The following is a 23954-nucleotide window of genomic DNA, read 5'->3' on the forward strand; positions in this document are numbered from 1 at the left end:
GGCAACTCAATAGTTCAGGCTTGCATCTTTTGGGGAATAATTTGATCATCTTATGCAATCATGTCATCTCTATCTCTTATCTTATATTTTCATTAAATTTTAGAAGTACCATTTTCTCTCTTGAGTTCTTGTTATGGTTTTATATATGATCGGAAGCCCTGTTTGTCCTTGAATCAATTGCTCAATCATTTTTTTCCTTAGAACCCTTTTGCCAATTGAAGCATGAATAATTTATTTTTTCAAGGTCAACTTTTCTTGTCTTCATACTTTACCCCTATTATTTCAAGCGGCGAAGCTCATCTTCAATGTCTTCTTGATCTAAATCTTGTTATCTCAACGTGATCAATACTTTTGGAAATATCCCAATGGGTATTTTATGGCTCATCCTTAGTGCCAAAAATTTGACTTTGAATGGTTTCATCTTCTTGCCATTTATTAGCATTTCATATCTTCAACTTGGGTCAATAAAGTTGTCACCAAATATTTCTCTCTTCCTTCTTATTCTGATATAATAGCTTAAGAGTTTCCCTTTTTTGAGGCTTCAAAACTAGATGGACACTCAAGAAATGATCAATACTTTTGACAGAAATACCTTGAATCTTTGCTAAGAATTGAGATATCAGAAGAACTCAAAATAAGCCATGCCATATCTTATTAAGGTTGTTGTTTTCTTCTAATTTATTATTAATGTTGATGATGTAATGAAAGTGTGAGAAATTTATTATTGAGTCTTCTAATCTTTCAGGCTTTATCGATTGAAAATCGTATAATGAACTCATAGCTTATTTTCTTTGCTTTGACTTTTGTTTATTGTCTCACTTATTCATTTAATGTAGAATGGGCCTCATCATCTTCAATGATCTCCTTTATTATCTAGAGATTGTCATGTTTGAAAATTTTTATCTTCTTTTTTCATTTTTCAAAATGTGAATAAGTTTGATGATGAAATTTTAAAAATGATGTCACTTTCTTCGAGCTCACAATTGAAACAAATTGCAAAACAAGAGTTCACTAGATATCAAATTAGTTAACTACTCTTTTAATCCTTCAAAAATTATATCCCTTTGACAAGTGTCAAGAGTGATGCTAATTTTGAGGCTTAGGCTGATTTGGAAAGGTAGTGTAACACCCCAATTTAGGGCTAAATTTTAGAAATTATAAAGTGGTGAATTTAATTAGAATTTTAGAAGAAATTAGGGATTAAATTATAAAATCGTAAAGTTGGCAGACCATTTTAAGAAGTGTAGGAAGTTCAATGATTAAACTCATGGTTTACCCATTTTTTATGGGATGAATTATAACCCCTTTTCCCGTGCGTTTCTGCATAATGTTTTCTCATTTTCCTTTTCCCGTTAACCCTCTTTTCAACTCCGATTTACTCGCCGTCCGACCTCCGATTGATGAACCAAAAACACCATCCTTTTCTTTGTCGAGTAAAGAACAAAACCCCTCAAACCTTTCATTATGAATCGTCGTCATTTATCGTTAATTTCAGTCGGAAGTATCGTCGGTATTAACTCGATTTCAGTTGGTTTTTTGTCGATTCACGACAATCCGACCATCCGTTTTTGACACCTCCCGCACCATCGTGTTCCTTGCATCGTTCTGAGTCCACCGATGTACTCCAATTCTCCTTCGTCGTTGGCGTGTGGAGGGGTGAGAAAGTCAAAGTTTTCGATGTTTCGGAATCGAGCTCTCTGTCGTTCAAAATTTTAAACCGAGCTTGGTAAGTGTCTCAAAATCCCTTAAAAATAATTTTTAGGAATTTTTTCAGGAATTTTTTCAGGAATTTTCCGATACCGTATCACTGTTCACGCGCCGCCACTGCGTGTAGGGGTGTTAGTTTTGTAATTAATTTATGTTACAGTGATATTTGTGTAAAATTCAGGTGTTAGTTTTGTAAATATTTTTCGAAGGTGGCTAAATTTGTAATTAATTTCTGTTAGGGTGATATTTGTGTAAAACGGTCGATTGTCGACCTGCTTTGATCGTTGACTGACGTTGACCACTGTTGACCAGAACTTTGACCGGCGTTAACTGACCTTTGACTTTGACTGAGTATATCTATTCTGACGTTTTTCGACGTCCTGAATCTATTTTTGGGGTCTGTTTCACCAAATTCGAAGCTGGTAAGCTGTTTTTGACTGATTTATCACCCGATTCGATCCGTTTTTAGAATTAAGCTCTGTTTTTTATGTAATTTATGTTGATATGCATCTGAGGAATTATTGGAAGTTGATTTCAATATCAAGGGCGTTCAAATGGAATTTAACGGTTGATCAGTATGGCATGAAAATCGAGGTAATACATTATTACCTCTTTATGCTTTATAGAACATGTTGGTATTGGTAAATTCATGAATGGAAATGTTTGGTCTCATATGTATAATTAATGAAGTTCTACACTCGATATGAATGCGGTAAAAATTCAGTAATTGAATACGGTTCGGATAATTAATATAAGAAATTGATGGATTGTTAGAATTAAATTATGAGTTCTGTGATTAATGATAAAGGAATCAGCCCTGGATATGTAACTTATACTTTATTTCATCAAAGGTATAATGTTAAAGGTACTTGGATGAGAAATTATGAGAATACTCTGGTAGGGTAAAATTATGAAAATACCCTTTTGTTGTAAAAAGATAAGAATTGACCATGAAAGTTGGATAAGAAGTTGTAAAGACATATTGATCTGATGAAACTACTGAAGTGCATAGAAATATTAGTTTTGCTTAGGAAATTTGGATAACAGGTTTTTAACCCCCAAGAAGGTTTATGCAAGATACTAGAAGTCTGTTAAGGAATCATTTCAAGATCAGAGAATGTTTGGGGAAATAATTAACCATAGGATCTCTAAATAATAATTATTTTTGTTAAGAGTTAATACCAAAGTTATATGGTTAAAAAATTACAAAAATACCCTTGAAAGGTAAAAATAGTCCAAGTTGACCATGAATGAGAAAGTACTTTGAGGATTTGTAGTTAACTCGATAAATTACGGATTTAATTGTTAAGATCCTGTCTTTGTACAGAAAGTTCCTGATAACATGTTGGTAACTTCTGAGAAGACAATTGACCTGAAAATCTCCGAGTTAAGAATAAATTATCAAGGGTGCTCTTTGGACAGAATTGTTTGAAATGACTGAAATAAATGATAAGTTTAAATTCGAGAATAAGATCAGACGGAAGGAAATGATTGTAATACAATGGATATGTAAAATGACCAGAATATCCCTGGAATAGAAATGACCAAGAATATCACCAAACTCAGGAATGATTGGATATCCCCAAGCTCTGAAATTAATGGAATAAAACTAAGCATCAAAATGACCAAAATACCCTTATGACCTAGACTAAGTAGAAGTGGTGGACTAATTAAGAAATTCAAATAAACATAGGTGTTGTACTACCCTTAAAAGTAATGGAACACAATTTAAGTGAGTAGATCAACCCTAAAGCTATGTCAACACCTGAATAACATAGATATTACTTGAATGTGTGTTCGTCTTCTCAAGTTTAACTCGATGATAATTTTGGAAGTATTCAGCTTGGCTCAACTCTAGATCGCATTCAGTACTAAGAATTAGATATTTGTTTGACTAATCAACCACAAAGACCAAACTGAATTGAACGAAACGAAAGTACAATATGTATCCGAAATTCAGAAACGTCCGAATTACTCTAGGAAACTCTGAAGTAACTGAATTATACTTGACTATTAAATGAACTTAGTAATCTCAATGAATGAGGATTAAGTAATTGATTTGGATAAGTCTAGAAACTCTGATGAGTTTACATAGTATACCGTCACTATGGGTTATGAACCAAAAATCAAGTGTGTCAGCATTTCCCAATATCGTTGAAGTGAGGAAATGAAATAAAGACCATTGGAAGATTTATTCAACGATGACTCAAATATGATTTATGAACAATAATTGTTGGTATTAAAGAGTGAATACCTGGAAGGACAATGAATGGACCAGCCAACATGCATTAGTTCTGGGAGTTGTTCAGCTTGAGTGATTTCGATAATCCGATAGATCGACACAGACTGTAAAGGTCCTAAATCTTCGTTTCTCCCTTTTCAGCTCAAGTCACTCAGGTTATATATGAACATGTAAGTAACTCAAATGCAAAGAATTCTGAATACCTCTGATTATTGACTGATGTAATCACTCTCCGTAAATCTGAATCTAGAATTTATTCTGTATAAAGGTTCCTGAACACTTTCCTGATACACATGAATCATGATGTGATTCTAAAGTATCAACCTTAAATGTCGGATTAGACCGGTTAGTAATTGATTCCCTTCAATAGGACCTCGTTCATGGAATCTGATCAAATTTAATTAGTTCATGTTATCCATTCTGATAACTATCAAGTGTCTCTGAGAAATACTTAGATATCCTAGTGTGTTCCACATGTACTACCTGACGATTTTATATGTTTATAAATGAGTTTCACTGAAATTATTGATTTACTGGTTTATGAACCGTGGCAACATATTATATGTACTTTGTTTATGGTTTAAACCGAAAAATATGAATTATTCCTGATTTATGACATCATGGAAACTACTAATTTTATGAACGATAGTTACTTGAAATATGTTATCGAGTTTCCTATTTTCACTCGAAAATATGATCTTAATAAATCACATATTGAATATTTTTATGAGACAATACCCTATGTTCTGAATACAGTTTATTTTGATATCTGATTTACCACATATTTCTGATATGGTTTATGGTTACAGTATTTTTGTACCTGATTTCTAAATATGAAACATTTTCATATTTTAATGGATTAATTATCGTTGCAACAGGTTCCTTTGATGTGTGCAAGGGTAAGCCTTACAATTTCCCTAGGTTATTTTGCTGTGTGTAAGGGTAAGCCTTACAGTTTCCCCAGGTTCCTTTGTTGTGTGCAAGGGTAAGCCTTACAGTTTCCCCAGGTTCATTTGCTGTGTGCAAGGGTAAGCCTTACAGTTTCCCCTAGGTCCCTTTTGCTGTGTGCAAGGGTAAGCCTTACAGTTTCCCCCAGGTCCCTTTGTTGTGTGCAAGGGTAAGCCTTACAGTTTCCCCAGGTTCCTTTGCTGTGTGCAAGGGTAAGCCTTACAGTTTCCCCAGGTTCCTTTGTTCTGTGAAAGGGTAAGCCTTACAGTTTCCCCAGGTTCCTTTGCTGTGTGCAAGGGTAAGCCTTACAGTTTCCCCAAGTTCCTTTGTTATGTGCAAGGGTAAGCCTTACAGTTTCCCCAGGTTCATTTGTTGTGTGCAAGGGTAAGCTTTACAGTTTCCCCTAGGTCCCTTTTGCTGTATGCAAGGGTAAGCTTTACAGTTTCCCCCAGGTCCCTTTGTTATGTGCAAGGGTAAGCCTTACAGTTTCCCCAGGTTCCTTTGCTGTGTGCAAGGGTAAGCCTTACAGTTTCCCTAGGTTCATTTGTTGTGTGCAAGGGTAAGCCTTACAGTTTCCCCAGGCTCTTTTGTTATATGCAATGATAAGACCTTATCGTTTTTGCATGCTCCTCTGACTTGTGCACAGGGTAAATATGTTTTAAACTGTTACTGTTTTAAAAGATATGTATCTTTTCACTGGTTTTACGAGAACACACTAAATAACCTATTTTGATCTCCTGAATTCAGTCATTCAAAATATTTATCTGAACTGAAAGCTCATTGTCTGTTACCATCTGAAATATCAGTAGGATCTCCGATCATCATAAAAATCTGTAGATGTTCGGAAACAATAAGGAAATATATGTTTATCTGTATATGCACGTTCTTCAGCATCATCTAGTAGTTATGTATTATTGAGCTTTCCGAAGCTCACTCTATTACTCACCATTACAGGTTAAAAGAATTGTACCAGTGCAACTAATGACATCAAAAAGGAAGTTCTTTCGGCGTTGTTGCAGAGTATGGTATATGTGATTTGGGGGCATGTAATTGTATTTTGGTTTATATATGAGTCTGAAAATCTGTTTTAATTATGTATACTGATTTAAATATTTTATAAGTTTACAAGTTTTGATAAAAAGTTTTAAATTTTCCGCTATTTTACAGTGGGTCGCTCCGGTGGCCCTAATGTGACACTTTAAATCAGATCGGGTTACCCGTATCGGTTTGAGGGGGTTACATGTAGAGTATTTCAGGTTGGCTTCTTTAGTCAAGATCTAGTATTCTTGATTCTAGTGTTCATTGATATAATGAAGTATTTAATATGCTCATCTTTTGGAAATGTTCACTAGTTCCCAACTCTCGTGAGTATTTTAGGTGGTATGACACTTTATCAAGAGATTTATGAAGCCACCTATTATGCAATAGTTGTACAATCTTCATATTCGAGCATATTTTTATGTTTTTAACTTGAATCCTCTTTTGGTTTCAAGAAGTGTTTTAAATTTACGTATTGAACCCCATTAGTTAATTTTTCTATCATGTATTAAAGATTTTGGAAAATCATTTTTTGCAAATAAAAAATTAACCTTGAGAGGCGGAATGAAATCTAGATATAGTCTCTTCCACTTAGAAATCCATGTATGATTAGAAGAGATTTTTTAGGCAAAAAATGTAAGGTTGTGTTGATGGTTATGAAATAAAGGGATAAATAGGCCAAAACAAGTGTTTAAGGGTGATCAAACCAATGATCAATTCATTCTGATACCTTCAATCTTGTTTTGTCTGATTTGAATCTGCTTGCAACTTGTCCTTTATTTTCTTTCTTTTTGTATCCATATATACTACCCATTTTTGAGTTTTCACCCTAGAGTTCATCTCTATTTTTCTATACCTTTGGTATTTCTCAATCTTCTTATTGAATATGGATCTTTGAACCAGTTGTACTTGATTAACCTTGTAGTTTGAGGATCATTGAGTCATTTTATTTTGAGGGACTCATTATTTGTACATCTTGTCCTCTTCATTGATGAACTTTGAACTTCACTTTGATTTGAATGCATTATTTATTCTCTTTATTTGGAGAATTCACCATTTACTTTTTGTATTTGGAGCATATTTTGTTATTCTCAATTGAATTGATCTTCGAGATTTTTTATTTGGTTTACCATGAGGTACCTCATTATTTCTCACTTTATTTCACAAAAACTTGTCCTTGTAACAAAATCTGAATTGATAGTCTTCACTCATGCAAGCAATTTTCCTTCACCTTGCCCCCCAATATAGAGGGTGATCCTTAATTAAGGTTGAATAAGAAGAAAAATATTCCAAGCTCAAATGGGGACAACAAGGGATATATTTTCTCCTTTTGTGAAGGGATAATGAAAGAATGTCGTTCATCATTTCATACTCGAAAGTCCTTGCAAAAGAGGTTTCATCAGGGGGATGAATATTTATGATTACTTTAATTCACATAAAAACAACGTAATGAATGCATGATAGAATTATTTCAATCATTCCCTTTATTTCTTCTTCTTCTCTTCGCTCTTGGTATTCTGCAATTATTTAGGCTTACCTTCAAAAACTTAATCTAGAATACACTATCTCGTTTTCCTCACATAAAAATGAACATCTTGTACTCAATGCCTTAGGTTTTATTGTGGTTGAAAAATTTTGGTTTTGAATCTAAGAAGGCAGGGGTGTGGCTTTGAAGTCATATATTTGGAGAAAGGTAATGTTATGATAAGATCGACTCTGTCTAAGAAGGTAAATGTATAAATTTGGTGCTTCAAAAAGGATAAATGTATGACTTTGGTATTTTAAAGGGATGTAATGTCAAGGTTAGGCCTTTTGGTAGTTACCATAAATTATCTCGTGTAAGGAATCGAATAATGTACTTTTGGCTTTGGACGGGATACGAGAGGTCTAATATTGTCATTTGTCAAAGATCTATAATTCTTGAAGAATTAAAAGAACCTTTAATTCATTTGATATTCAAAGAAATGTAAGATTAAAATTTGATTCATTGCTCATAACCTTATAAGGTGGCATAAGTTCAAACATCAAACAATTTACAAAATATTTAAGAAAACAAGAAAGAACAAAAACAAGTTCAAACAAGACAATTCAAGTGCAACAAAGATCATGGTGGATGGAATGACTTATTCTTAGTTAGCATCAGAATGTCTCATTACTCATTAAAGGTCTATTCTCATGGGTCAATTAAATTATGGGCCTTGCTCTTTGGTGCTCCACATTTCTTAATGATATGCCCTGAGCTTCTTATATGAATATACCCTGAGCTTCATATATGATGTTAACATCATATCTATGGCTCTCAATTATTCTCTAGGTATGAACGGGGTGGCTTCAATTACTTTTAATATTTTCATCACAGATAGGGATGAGCATGGGTCGGGTTGGGTCAGGTCGGGTTTTTGGTCCACCCAACCTTACCCGAGAACAAAGAATTCTCCACCCGAGATCCGACCTGACCCGACCAAAACAAGATTTTAACCGACCCGATATATAACTTAAAAACCCGACCTAACCTAAAATAATAATAATATATTATTTTTATTCAATAAAAACAGTGACTTAATTGAAAAGAAATAATATATAGACGGGTATTATTATAATTATTCCTAAATATATAAAGTAAAATTATTTTTTCAGGTTGGGTCGGGTATTTTTCACCCTAAACCCGAAGCCAACCCTGACCCGATCCGACCCGAACATCACATTTAAAAAACTCCGACCCGAACCGAACACGATTTTTTAAAAAACCCGACCCATGCCCATCCTTAGTCACAGAATCCTCCATAAATTACTCCCATGCTCCAGGATTAATGCACGTGGAAATGCTTAAATAATATCATGCAATGTATAATGTAGAGATATGAATGCATAGATGTAAATATGCAAATGCAAATGCAAAATACAGATGCAACAAAGGTATTGATCTCAAAATAACTGTTCCTAAAACAATTCTTGAAGAACTAACAATGTCTCGGGAATTACCAGTGGTCACCCCCTAAGCATAAGTGGAGGATACACTATTAATTCCTTGATAAATGAACATTACCTTATTATTTTTAAAATTGGAATGCACTCAGACAACCATTTAAAAACATAATTATACTAGGTGGGTTCATTAAGGTTTTCCTAACTTAAAGTTTCAATTTATGAAAATTAAAGAAACTAGAGGACTAATCCTAAAAATTGAGGCTCTAATTTTAACCATAATTAATTTAACCAATTATTGAGTTGAATAATCAAAATGGGCCCTCAAGTATTTTAATACTAGAGCCAAATCGAATTATTCCCTAAATTAAGGGACTAAAGTGAAATTAAGCCTAAAGTGGAGACTTTAATTATTAACCCCAAGTAATTATGTTAAATGAATACCTAAAAAAGGTTCAGGGACTAAAGAAATCTAATCTTAAAAGTTAATCATTAAAATTAAAGATTAAAGTAGAATCCAAATCCAAAATCTAAATATTAATAAAAACGCAAAATAAAACATGAATTAAAATGATTACAAAATAAAACAATGCATATGATAAATTAAAAGATTAAATGTAAATAAAAAATTTAAATAAGGACTGCAATACAATAATTAAACATGTTTTGTTAATATAAATGGAAACTTAAATTCAAAATAAAATACTAAAAATATATTTGGTATCTAATTTTTTAAACAAAAATAAAAAGAATAGTTATTAAATAATTAAATTAGATTATAATTATTAAAAATCATTATATAAATTTAACATATGAGTTATACAAATATAAAACAATAAAGTTGATAAAAAATTTAATAACAAAAAAATTCATAACAAAAAATTTATTTTAGTTTATAATAAGAATAATATGTTAAGGAATATTAGACATTGATTAAGTTTTAAAAATACGCAAATATTGTTATAAATAATAGCATACAAAAATGTCATTAACATAAAAATATGTTTAGTGGTAAATGAGACCCTCAAACTTTTGGGGAAAACAATTAGTGTGATCCTTGAATTTTTTTTGCACCAAATGTGATCATTGAACTTTAAAAACTTATATGACAATCTACAATATTGATGTGACAATTCACGATATTGTTGTGACAGTACTTGAGGACGATGATGTGGTAGATAGACTTAATTAATTATTTTAGAAAGTTTGAGGACTTGTTAATTTTTAAAAAATTAAAAAATAAATTAAAATATAAAATATAAACAATTATTAAGATATTCAATAAATTAAATATAAAAATAATACAAAATTAAATTATTAAAAATAATTTAAGGATTACATTGAGTGTAAAAAAGTTTAGGGACCAAATTGACTTGTTTACAAATATTTGAGGGTTTCAAATAACATTAAATCCAAAAATTATTGTTAGAATGATTTAAACATGTATAAGTTAAGTTTAAAATATAGTTATAATGTTTTCTTATTTTTATTTTTCTAAAAATTGTTTTTCAATATTACAACCAAATATGTTTTCTTCAACGTTTTCTATTTTCTATAAAAATGAAAATAAACTATATTTTTTTAAAACCAAACAAACCCTAAATCTTTTATTAAAATCTCCCTCCCTTAAACAGGAATCGTTCAGGAAAAAATTCAAATTTCAACTGAGTAGGAAGGTAACTATTTAAAATTTATCATAATCTTATTTCATTTAATGAACCAGATTTTATTATAAAAAATTAAACTTAAAATGTAATTATTATTTAATTAAATGTATATTTTATATTATTAAAATTATTTATACATTTTTACAAATCTAATAATATATGTATTGAATATTTTTCTATATTTATTTTTTAGGGTAAAACACACATATGGTCCCCGACTATAGGACATTGCTTTGTTGAGTCATTGACTATTAAAAATTACAAAACGATACTTTAACTTTAGGATGTTACTTTGTTGAGTCCCTCGACTATTAAAAATTACAAAATGACCACCAGACTAATTCATATGTTCTAAACTCGTCATTTTATGTTAAAAATTTATCGTCGTTTAAGCTAGATGTTAACATGTTGACTGAGATGTGATAGTCATTTGAGATTCTGATATCAAATTTTATCATATCTCACAGCAGGTTAACGTATAGCTCAGTTCATCATCATTTTTTAATAAAAAAGACGAGTTCAGAACAAATGAATAGTTGAGTGACAATTTTGTAACTTTTAATAGTCGAGAGACTCAGCAAAATAATATCCTATAGTTGGGGGACTATTTTATAACTTTTAATAGTTGAGGAACTCAACAAAATAATTTCTTATAGTCGGGAACCATTTGTGTACTTTATTTTTTATAACTACTTTTATTTTATATTTATTTTTAAACTTATAGAAGTTTTATAATATCTTTTTTTAAAAGGCTTAAGAGATGCTTTTCCTCTGTAGTAGACTCAATTTATCATTTTTATCCTTATAATTTTTTACATCAATTTAACCCTTGAAGTTGTTTAGGGGCATCATCCTAGCCTTCGAAGTCTGTTGACCATTTTGACTAACAGAATCGTGAGTTTTATGTGTTTGTGTATTAAGGGATTATGTTAAAATATTTACTAAACAAAATAATTAGAAAATTTTCTAAAATTTTATAATTTATTTCAGCGAGATTAATGGATTATGACAAAATTTTGGGAATTTTTTTCTAACCGTTGTAATTAGTAAATGTTTTATTATTTATTTTTAATAAATATCACGTCATCATCAAGTCATGACAGTAATATTAACTAACATGGAAATTGCTTGTGTCGACAAACGCATAAAACTAACAGTTCTGTTAGTTAAAATGGACTTCGAGAGCTAAGATGATGTCCCTAAACAACTTCAATGATTAAATTGATATGAAAAAATCATAAAGGTAAAAATAATAAATTTGATCTATTACAGGGACAAAAGTAACGCTTAAGCATTAAAAAATATCGAAACACAATATTCATGTATTTTAAAAATACAAATATTTAAAAATATCGTCAAAATGTTAAACTTCTACATCCAAACGCACACTATATTTCTTTCTCTAAACCACAAATTTTCAAATTATCCCATGACACAACCATGGTTAATAATTAACCTAGGTTGAGACATCATTCTATGGCAACTAGTATAAATTAATGGGTTTGGAGTGTTTTTGAATCCTTAAAAACCTTTTCATTCTCCAACCCTTTTGCTAGTATCAAAGAGTTCATCAAAAGTAAAGTGAGAGAATGGGTTGAGGGTACACACCAAAAGAGTCTTCCAAAAAAATCCCTAAAATATAAGGTAAAAATTTAGGCAAAATCATAGGTGCAAAAAGAGGACACAGAAGGCAAATAAAGTCTCATCAAAATTTCTAGGTATGTTTTTCTCCTTTTCTTCTCTCCTTTTTAGAATATCTTTTAAAATAATTATGTTAGTCTTTTGTACTTTGTAAAATTTGAGAGTTGTTCTTTGTATTTAAAATTTTTAAAATTATTATTTTTACTTAGAAATTCAGTTCAACTATTGATATTGTAGATATTTATTCAAAAGTTTTTTTAACCATTTAAATATAATAACAATAAGATTCTATTAACATCATATTTTAAGTTATAAAGTATGATAATTTAAAGCCATAATGCCAAAGATGTTGGAATTCTAAAATAGAGACTTTTATCTTAAAATGAAATATTCTTATTAAAATGTTAGAGAAAAATAAAAATTAAAGTGATGATTTAATTAATCATAAGAATTTATTATCTTAAAATAGAGATTAAAAAGATTATCTAATCAAATGTTAGAGATATTTTTTGGTGTTGTGCCCATTTTAAAATGGTTGATTTAATATTTTGAAATAGAAGTTCTTGAATGGAAGGCTTGGAATTATTTTCAAACAACACGACCCAAGTGACTTCAATGTTGAAAGGATTTATTGTTATTTTTTGATGTTCTAGGTTTGAGTAACACTACGATCATTAGAAGTATGAGTATTTATTGTTAAATGGTTGAGAGTATTTAAATAGATATGATTTTGTATACACCTTAGACTTATCAAGAAAAAACTTATTTTCAAACAAGGGTTTGTATCTGTTCAAAATTTGTAGTTTAGCCCTTCCAAATTGTAATCTTTTATGCGTCTATCTTCAAAGGAGGAGGGAGAGAAGGCGGTCGTAGACAAAATGGAATTTCTTTTCTCACGGAAAAGAAAATCTTAGATTAGCTCATGTCTCACCCGAATCACTTATGATTTTCTATTGATGTTTTTAATTGTTTATCATTTTGGTCCCAATTTTCTTATTTGTTATGTATGTAAAGAGCTTGTTTTTTAAGGGTTTGAACTCGAAATCCAAGGGTAACCGATGAGGAAATACCCCATAAAAGGTTGACCCAGCTGGTTCCTTGATCGACCTTAGTTTCATTAGAGAGATTGTTGAAGAGATTCGTTCGAAGTGAGGGGTTGAAGCTCGAGATGAACTTCGGTGGTCATTTGATGGAGTTAAAAGCTGAGCTTAACGGGTTTTTATTGGAATCAAAGAAGAAAGATATGGAGTATTCTCACGTGGGAGAGAAATGGGTAAAAGATGAAGAACCTAAGCAAATAGATGAAAAATTGCAGAATGAAGATGACATAAAGTGCATTTATGATGATGATGATGATGATGATGTGATTATGGATCTTGACACAAATGAAAAGTTATCGACTCACAAGAGGAAGCGTGATTCTATGTGGGGAATGCTTAATTGGGTTACTGAAATTGCAAAGGATCCATGCGATTCTGGGATTGGTTTATTGGCAGAGAGGTCAAGGTGGAAATCTTATGGGAGTCAGAATCTTTGGAAACAGATTTTATTGTTCCGAGAAGCTGCTTTTCTTAGAAATTATGATTTCCCAAGCTCCGACCAATCCGATTCCCAGGTATATACCAATTGCAATCCCTTTTTCTAGTTTATTGTTAATACTGGGGGTAAATGCTTAATTTGAGAGTACAATTTTGAGGTACTGTTTATACTCACACATGACCGAGAAGTTCTATTGTACGCCAAATTAATTTAAAACTAAGGTACGATAAGAATTGGTAATATTTTTTTGTTTAGCATAATCTAAAATGTTAATTTTTTAATATTTTCGGTTTAACCGAAAAAGTTATTAAGCAAGCAAAATTTTTATTTGTCAATCGAAAATGTTACGAAGAATGTGTGCAACCGTAAAATGTTAATACAAAGTTAACATTTTAGATTGCGTCCAACCGAAAATGTAATATTTTTATAATCTTTTCGATTTTTTCCCTTTTCTAATGTTTGTTAACCTTAAATTTTGTCGTTGTATAACCAAATCTTTCCAAGTAGATAAATGAGAATTGAACTTAATTATCAAATAGAAATAGGAAGATAGTAAGATGGAATATTTTTTTTTCTTTTTATTGATGTGTTTGGTTGAATTGGTAAAAAAATTCTTAGAGGTCACGAGTTTGAGTATCGACGGTTGCAAGAGTAATTAAATATTCATTTTTAAATAATTGAGAGTACGTATAACATATACTATTTTATAGTCATCTTAGCTTAATAAAAAAAATCTTCTTGGATCAACTAAAAAAATAGAACTAAGGTTTATGGTAATTATGTTGTATTTCTTTAGTTATAATGGTGTGAAGAAAATCAAACATGTATGCTTTACCGCAGCATGGTGGGTATTGAACATAATAGAATTGTAATAATATTTCATGGGTTAGAATATACTTATATTGTTTTACATTTTTAGGATTGTTGGATGAGTGAAAATAATAAAATCGATTATATCATTACTTTTTTCAGCGAATATATTTTTATTTCTACTCTTAATCTTAATGGTTTATTCTCATTCATCTGCTAATCCTAAAAAGTGTGAAACTAAAAAAATTTGCACGGTGTAAATAGATTTGTCTCATATTTTATTGGTCATTATATGTAGAATGGTTTATCTTAGTTCTTATTAGAGCATATCTAAAAGCTTTAGCCTTTATTTTACCACTTTAAATTGTTTGATCTTTTGCAATCATGATCTCAGAATTTTAGACCCAAATTAAGCATTTAGCCTTTATAATGGTCTCTGTGATTTATAAAATTTCAGGAGGTAAAAACATATTTTCAATATAAATATACAGAAAAAAAATTAAAATATATAATAATTTTAAATTTTAAAAGACCACTATCCCACACGCCCTTTTATCCATCCTTGTCTGTTTAGCTGCGAAATTCAGAGGTGTAATCATCATTCAATCAAGTTTGTTGCTGTTGTTTTGTGATGTCCGAGGCAAGCAAAATATTTTGTTTTGCTAATTTTAAAACATCTAGGGTTTAAAGAATTGAGAAGACTTGAAAACTTTCCCTGTAATTTCTAGTTGGCTGTGTATTACGCTACCCAGAGATGAACCGAGGAGTGAGTATTTTAGATTTATACTTAAATTATTAATGTAACTTTTTAAGTTCACATCCCGGACATAAAATTGTATCCGTCCCTGAATGACTACCGTATTTCTCCATACACATGCTTCTGTGTTTTTGTTTCTTTCCGTTTTGTTCATGTTATAATGAATGCATGATGTTTACACTTTGTAGAAAAACCATAGGGTGCATCCATGTGATGATCTCACTAAATTGGGGTACAATCTTAGAGAGAGGTTGAGTAGCACAAAGCAACTCCATTTGGGGAAAATGGCATCAAAGAGGCTTGATCGGTCACCGTCTTCTTCCACCGGGAATCATAGTGGATTGTGCAGTTCTGTGTTGAGTACATATTGTGATTCTGCAACTCTAGGTTTATTGTTCAACTATAATGTCAACATTCATGTTCCTATTGGGCCACTTTTTCAAGTTGAGGTACCAGAGTGGACTGGTGGAGCTTCAAAAAGCAATCCGAAATGGTTAGGGACTCGTGTTTGGCCATCGGAAAAAAAGAAAAATAAATTCATGATCGAAAGGGATCGGATTGGAAAGGGAAGACAAGATTCATGTGGCTGCCAGATTCGAGATTCGATACAATGTGTAAGGTTTCATGTTGCTGAGAAAAGGTTGAAAGTAAAGCTCGAGCTCGGTTTCGCTTTCTACCGGTGGAAATTCGATAAGATGGGCGAAGAAGTTGCATTTTCTTGGAAAGAGGAACAAGAGAAGATGTTTTCATGTATAGCGAAGTCGAATCCTTTATCACTATGGGATGAAATCTGCAAACATTTTCATAACAAGAGTAGGGAAGAGTTAGTTTGCTACTATTTCAATGTCTTTCTTTTGCAACATAAAGCATATCACAGTAGAGTCACTCCGAGGAACAATAATGACGACGACGATTACGACGAGGAAATAGGAGCTGAAGCCGAGGTGGTTGGAGAAGGCATTGGGCATAAACCTACTATGTCCTACACCTCCATCTTAAGTTCCCCAAAGAAGGAAAAGAAGTCAAGATACTCTCCTCAATTCAATATGGAACCCTTTGACAATATAAAAAGGTTGAAAATCCTATGAAAATTATAGTTGAAAACGAATCTTTCAGTGGCAAGGGTTTTGTTTTATGTAGCAATTTGAGAAGAAAGGGCTGAAGAACTGATCATACCTTTTGTCTATTGCAGCTTGGATGCTCTTGAAAGTGTTTTTGGTTCATGCTTTTCTGTTTCATATTTCGAATGAGATAATCACATATATTACCTTATGATATATAGTTTTATATACTACCATTAAATTATATAACATCATATCATTAATAAAAGTTTAGCTCTAATATAAAAAAATGTAACTTAACATTAATTAATATAAGTGTAATCTTAGATTAAATAAAATAGTTTTCTCAAGTTGCATGGGTCTAAAACATTAGATGAATTTTAAAAAAAACCTTAGTTTTCTTTCTTTTATTGGTGTGTCGTTTATTTTTTTTTTTTGTCTTTTTTTACAGCGACATCAATTTTAATATTAATTGCCGATCGTTGGTATATTTTATTGTCTTTTTGCTTTCTTTATATTGTATCTCTATTTTTTTAATTTCATTTATCTTTTTTAAGGGTTGATTTAACATCGACACGACTGATAAGGATGTCGCTTATCTCAAATCTTGTTGATCTTCCCTACTTTGGACCATCGGATTGGATGTGGATACACGATTTGCGTTTGTGGATAGCTTTTCACATCGCTCGAGTCTGATTTGCGATTTTTCAATGTTCTTTCAATAGCCTGATCCCCTTTTGTGGTTTGTTTATCGATGCGATCAGATATGTTTGTATATCTCTTTGTTCGAGTTTCTTGGTTAGATTTTTAATCTTTCCTTGTTTGATTCTTATGTAATCTTAAGTTGCTAGTTTTATTTCAATGATTATAAGAAAATTTTCTAATTTTGTGATTCATTTACTATTACGATTGTAAATCTTTATTTTAATTTAAGATATTTCTTATTTTGAATAAAATTGATCGTTTCTATAAAAAAATAGTTTTCTCATTTCTAAAACCAAATATGACACTTTTTTTAGGACAAATGAGACTAGTTATTTATTGCATCAAAAATAACTAAGTTCGAAATACAACTTGAAACATTGAAAATAAACCATATAGATGAACAATCACACGCCCAATGGGCAAGAGCCACAACGTTTACATCTCGACGAGTGAATGCAATTTTAAAGCTCGGGTGGAGGGTTAGAAGTCCACGGGCTTCAGCAAGATGGATACCAACGGTTGAGAAGTCAACGGTAGGATTTGTAAGTCGTCCTCCTATGCTCAGGGCATCCCCTTCTATTATTACTTCCTCCCAATCATTTTCAGCGGCTAGTAAGATGCCTTCGAAGAAGGCGCGTGCTTCAACAATTTCAGCCAAGAATGGCTTCGACCCAACTAGAATGGCTTCGACCCCAAATATTCTGATCTTTGGAGGGACGTGAGCTTTGACCAGAGCGTTAAGTTTTTTTTATAATAAGGAAAGTCTCATTAAAAATCCCCTTTATATCCGTCAAACAATAAGGACTTAACGAACATTGAAAGAATGAAAATAGTACCTTATAAATTTTATTGCATAAGAACCAAGTACAATAAGATTACAAGACCGCCAAAATCCTTAGCCGCCCACAACACTGCGTAAAGATGCAGTAAAATTAAGCAGTAGAATTACCCCACAAAAAACAACCTTCTAATAATACTCAACCTGGAACAAACTTAAACATAAACATAAGCAGTCAAAAATTCCCTAGAAGTAGGACAGAAACAAAAATAGATCCCCTCCACTAAACCAATCCCTAGTTTAACGAATTTATCCGCTTCTCAATTAACTGTTCTCACCACATGACGCACAATGACACCTTTATCTACCACAATCTCTGCAATATCTTTTACTGCCATCGGGTGGAACTTAATGGATTTTTTATCCAGTCGACTGCCACAACACTATCTGATTCCAAAATAAGCCTTTTGTTTGTCGACAACCCCAAATCCAAAAATAATTTCATATCTCTTTTTATCGCTATCAACTCTGCCATAATAGGAGGTTCGGATCCAATACCTTCAAAGAACGAACCCAACATCACTCCTTTCTCATCTCTAATCAACCCACAAATGCCACCTTTCGACCACCACTTATCCATAGCGCCGTCAACATTTGCTTTAACAAATCTTGACGGAGGAGGAGACAAAGTAACTACCTTTAAAGTCCTCTTAGCAGAGCACATCGCATGATCAGCTAACGCAAGGTCCCCCACAAGACTATCAAAGGAAACCATCAGATTTGGAAATTTCATAGAAAACCAAGTTGTCACTCTATACCTCGATATAAAAGATAATAGAACACAATCCAATTTTCCATTATTAAAAATAATATCATTTCTCATTTTCCAAATCGATCACAAAATGACTCTTGGGATGAACCCCAAACCCTTGATTTGGGTACAAGATCTACCCAAACAAGAAAAAAAAAACTATAGGACACTCCAGAATTGCAAAGGAATCCTTCCAAATATGCAAAAAGTTAGTTCATAACCCCCAAAGACATTTTGCAAGAGAAGAAAAGGTGGGAAACCATTTCTTGAGCCGACCTACATAACGGACACAATGGGTTTTTTATACCTTTTACCCCACGTTATTAACTGTACTTTAACAACATTCTTCTTGTGCACCACTTGCCAAACAAAATATTCGACTCGAGGAAGAGTCACACCAGCCCATACGTTACTTTTTACTGAAAACAATCGATAACTCTACTAAGAAAAAATTTAATGCAAGATTTCACTGAAAAGCACCCATCTCAAAGACTCTCTCTCGGTATTGCTTTCTTTAAGCAGCCAAAAGTAAACGGACCTTGTTGAGTAAACGCTAGTCCAATGGTGATTCCAAATCCTTGGATCGTGTCTAACCGAAGAAATGGGACAGTTGAGGTTCTTCTCTGCATCATCAGAGTTAAAACCTTGGTTGACTTTATGCGCATCCCATGCTGGTTCACCATCAATCATGAACTCTCCACACGTGATTGAATTTTCAGGATTGTCGGCATAAGTATTCACAAGTTCGATCCGAGAAGAGCTTCCCCAATGATTTGCATAAAATTTTGCCTTGATGTTCGTCACAATCCTCCAGAAGAAAGCTTTTTTTTAGGGTTTCCTTTTCCTTGAAAATACAATTCCAAGCATATAAGGCTCTGTCGTATGACTTTGCATCAAGGATGTCACACCTCGAAAGGATTTGGCTATCAAAACTTTATAGCAAAGAGTGTCTTTGTTATGTAGTAACCTCCACACATGTTTTCCTACAAGGGCAATATTAAAGAGCTTTAAATTATGAAAGCCAAGTCCACCGTTTTACTCAGACACAGTTTTTCCCAAGTAATGTAAGTCAATCCTCTTTCATTGGATTTGCATGACCACCAGTAAGCTCTCATGGCGGAGATGATATCATTAACGATTCCTTCAAGTATGAGATAACAAGATATTACATAGGTTGAAAGAGCTTGTGCAACCATCTTTAGGAACACCTTTCGGCCTCAATATGACAAGAGATTCTTGATCCAACTTTTGGTTTTTCTTGTTTCTCGATCTCTAAGAAAATCAAATGTGTTGATTTTGTTTCTACCAATGGGGAGAATGGGGAGTGAGACCCCAAGATAGTGGCCTGTAGCTGGCGCAATTGGAGCTCCCGAAATTCCTGCAATGGAAGCTTCAGTTTGTTCGCTTGTACCTTTACAGAAGAAAATTCGTGATTTTTCAAAGTCGACTCTTTGACCTGAAGCTTCCTCATACACTGTGAGGGCATCTTTGAGGCTCCCAGCTTTTTGTTCGTGTTTTTTATAAATAGGAGACTGTCATCGGTATATAACAGGTGATTCACTTAAGGTCCATGTCGGATTGCTTGTATTCCACTAATTTGACTTGTTGCCTCAAGCAGCAAAGTAGAAAGGCCCTGGGTACAAAATAGAAATAAGAAGGGTGATAGAGGGTCTCTTTGGTGCAGCCCTCTTTCCGACTTAATCGTAGAAGATATTTTATCATTATTGTAGATACCAATTTTTGTCTGGGTTCTCATTATTTATTAATTTATTTTTTTATTATTATTATTACAATAATTATTTACATTTATTTTTGTAGGCCCAAACCCAATTACAAGACCCAAGAGGATTTAACCAAGCCCACCCGGATCTGACCTGGTCCAACATCCAATCGAAACCCACTAGGGTTTTTACCCTAAAGCCCTAGCCGCCCTAGATTCCAACTGTTGTACCAGATTTTATCCAACGGTCCAAGATCGCCTAAGATAAGGTTTTTAAACCCTAAAATATCAGCAGCAACCACCGCCAAATCTTCAGCTCTCCAATCGACGCATGAATCCCATTGTTCATCTCCCCGCGCGCGTGTGCTACCATCGATCAGTCCCACCGTCGTCGTCGTCAGCCATCCGTACCACACAATGACCGAACCTGCATAAATCAACCTATCAGTCAGAAAATCCGGAAAAAATATTTTAAATCTTATCCTAGATACTAGGGTATCATTACCCTCCCAAATGCCATTATTTCACCCAAAAACAGACCATAAAACAGGAGGAAAAGGAGAGAGAGAGGATTCTGAGAGATTTGAACAAAAGAAAAAAAATCAGAGGAAACCCCATTGTAAAAAAATATTCGAAGAAAATTGAGCTAAAAAAAACCAAGCCACAGTCGAACAAAAAGAAAACAAAAAGAGAGAAAGAAAATACCTCATTTTCCTTCGTCGGACTACAGTCGTGGTCTTCTCCGGTCTCTAGCCTTCAATCTTGGAAGGTAATCACTGGCAATGTTTTAGATCTGGGGTTGAGGGTCATGGTTTAGGTTCGGTTTTTGGTTTAAGGATGAGGAGAGACGTCGTTTGGGACCATTTTTGTCCCTGGTTGACGCCAACCCACGGTGGCCGAAGAGGGGCTGTTCATCTCCCTCGGGGATGGAAAGGAAACTTGAGAGAGTTTTACTCTCTCTAAACAGAAGAGAAAGAGAGAAATGAGGCAAATGAAGAGGATGGGTCGGTTTTGGCTTAAGTGAAATATATATACACCATACACGAAACGACGTAGTTTCGATAGGGGTAAGGTTGTATTTTAGCTCGTGGGATAATCACATTTTTAGTCCCTCTGTCTTTGTAATTTCATCTTTCGGTCATCGAATGAAGTATGGTGTTATTTTGTTTCGAGCACTTGTTTTTAAATGTATGTATTTAAGTCCCATCTTATGTTTTATGTTATTCTTGTTAATGTTTGACTTTGGTCACGATATTTGTAATTATTTCATTTTAGTCATTGCTTTGTAACATTGTTGCATTTAGGTTTAATTGTTATTTTATCCTTTTGTGTTTCTGGTTTATTTCATGTTAGTCCCGAATAATATTTATGGGTTTATTGTGTCTCTGATATGGTTCATTTATTTTAATTTATAAAATGTCCACTTATCAATATTTTTTACTTAACAATAATATATTTTGAATATTTTATTCGTATATTTTCAAGAACTTTGGTTTATAGAACGGGCGTGGAAAGCACCGCTTGATCGAAGTAGTGTAATCCGATACGACATTCTAACAAAATGTGAACATTAAATAAATCAAATCTATTTTCAATGATACTAAATTCGTTATTATTCAAATGATGCAATATGTGTTATTTTAAATAGCAATTTATTTTATTTTATGTAAATGTTTATTTTCAGTTTATATTCGATTGGAGTTTTTATCGAGGAGGGAATATTATTTACATATAAGAAATAGATGAGACAACTTTCCCGATGGAGGATTGCTAACCTCGAGATTTCTTTTCAAGAAAGAATTTTCCCTAACAAATAAGTTGAAGCAAATTAATTAACTTTAATAAATGGATCATACTTTACTTATCGATGCGAATTCACGATTTCCACAATTACGATAACGTGTAAGCGACTAAGTACTAATTTTGGGCGTTGTGGGGTGCTAATCCTTCCCCACACGTAATCGACTCCCGGACCTATTAAATCAGATTTTTGGTAAATGCAGACCAATTTTTGTCTTAAAAAATGATTTTTCTTAAAATTGTTTTAAAAGATGTTTTTAGGTATTCAACCTACCTAATTCAAAGATCGATGATAACTCCATTTTCATTTAATTCAAATAAATTCAAAATCAACAATTTTCCTAAATAAAAGTCATAATTCTTTTTTTAAAATAATATTTAATTGTTTTAAAAAAAATATTTTTAAAAAAATGATTATGATAATTACAATGTATACAATAAGTAACGATTGTAATACAATTCATAATAAGATTCACCTAACCGTCAGTGAAACCTATTTTGAGAATTACTTATCTAAGAAAAACCTATTCAACTCTATCACATAGGTAAAGGTATATTTTATAAGGAACATTTTTTGATGATGTAATAGAAGTCAGTTCGAACTTTAAAGATTAAAGTAAAAATTAAAAAAAAGGTCAAAATATTAAGACACGTATAGTGTACATTTGATGTTTTTGGACAACATTCATATACATTTTTTATATTTTTGACCTTTTTCTTCTTTTATTTCATTTTAACCCAACCCAATTCAACCCAACCAACCAACTTTTGTAGAGGTCGTCAAAAAGGCTCTTCATATAAAACATGCCTTACATTTTTCATTATTTTGATCTTTTTTTTTCTTTTATTTCATTTTAATCCAACCCAACCTACTTTTGTAGAGGTTGTCAGAAGACCCTTCATACAAAACACGTTTTGTATGATGGCTAATTTTAACTTGGCCACTTGAACTCGTATCTTTCTGCTCTCTCACTGTTGTTTCATATAGCGGTAACCTTTCTCTTACCTAATCCCCTATATTTTCTCTTTTCAAAATTGTTTACTCAATTTTATTTGGTAGAGTGAAAAAAAAAGTAAAAATGAAGCATTAGTTTGCTTTGTATGAATGATGAAAACATAGAAAAAATAATAATTTTCTTACCATTCATTACCTGATAGAATTAAAAATAAGAGATTATCATTTTTTTATCATGTAAAAGTAAATCACCCATTTTGGAAATGATCTATAGATTCCTAAAGACCATGATTTCTTTGCTTTGATTTGTCACTTCGTATGTTTGGTTTACTAGAGACGGAGCGTGATACATATTGAGAAATAATGAGGTTCTTCAATAAAAATTTATCTTATTTCTCAAACTTCCTTGTGATCGTGGGATCGAGTCTCATGATGGGCAATTCATAATTGTCGGAGGTCTTCAACAGAAATTGCTCTCAACCTAGAGTTGGGACAACCTACTACCCTACCTCCTCTTATCCCATTACATGGAATAGGGTCAGCTAATTTATGGTGACAAATGAAGGCTAGAACGTTTTTCTTCAGCTGCTGTCCAAAACCTTAGTAAATCAATTAACCTGCTAATTCTGAACTTGTTAAACATCATAGATGTCATAACTGAGAACGAACACGCTGGTTCAGTACAACTCTTGGTGACCATGTCGCTATTGCTTTTTCGTTCACACAAACAGATATCTGCTTCTTCATTGCTATCTGTCACCATTACCTAGCTTTTCTCACAGAATAGGTATTAGAACAAGGGCACTTATAAGTATCAGCTATCAAATGGACAATAACACATGCAAGGTGC

General features: G+C 32.5%; 1 pseudogene; it reads left to right on the forward strand.

Moving 5' to 3' along the window:
• The first annotated feature begins 13188 nt into the window (after positions 1–13188).
• LOC120125586 lies at positions 13189–16334 on the forward strand (annotated as a pseudogene).
• The last annotated feature ends 7620 nt before the right edge of the window (positions 16335–23954 follow it).

Source organism: Hibiscus syriacus, unplaced genomic scaffold (assembly GCF_006381635.1).
Source record: "Hibiscus syriacus cultivar Baekdansim isolate YM2019G1 unplaced genomic scaffold, ASM638163v2 tig00001349_pilon, whole genome shotgun sequence".
NCBI lineage: Eukaryota > Viridiplantae > Streptophyta > Magnoliopsida > Malvales > Malvaceae > Hibiscus > Hibiscus syriacus.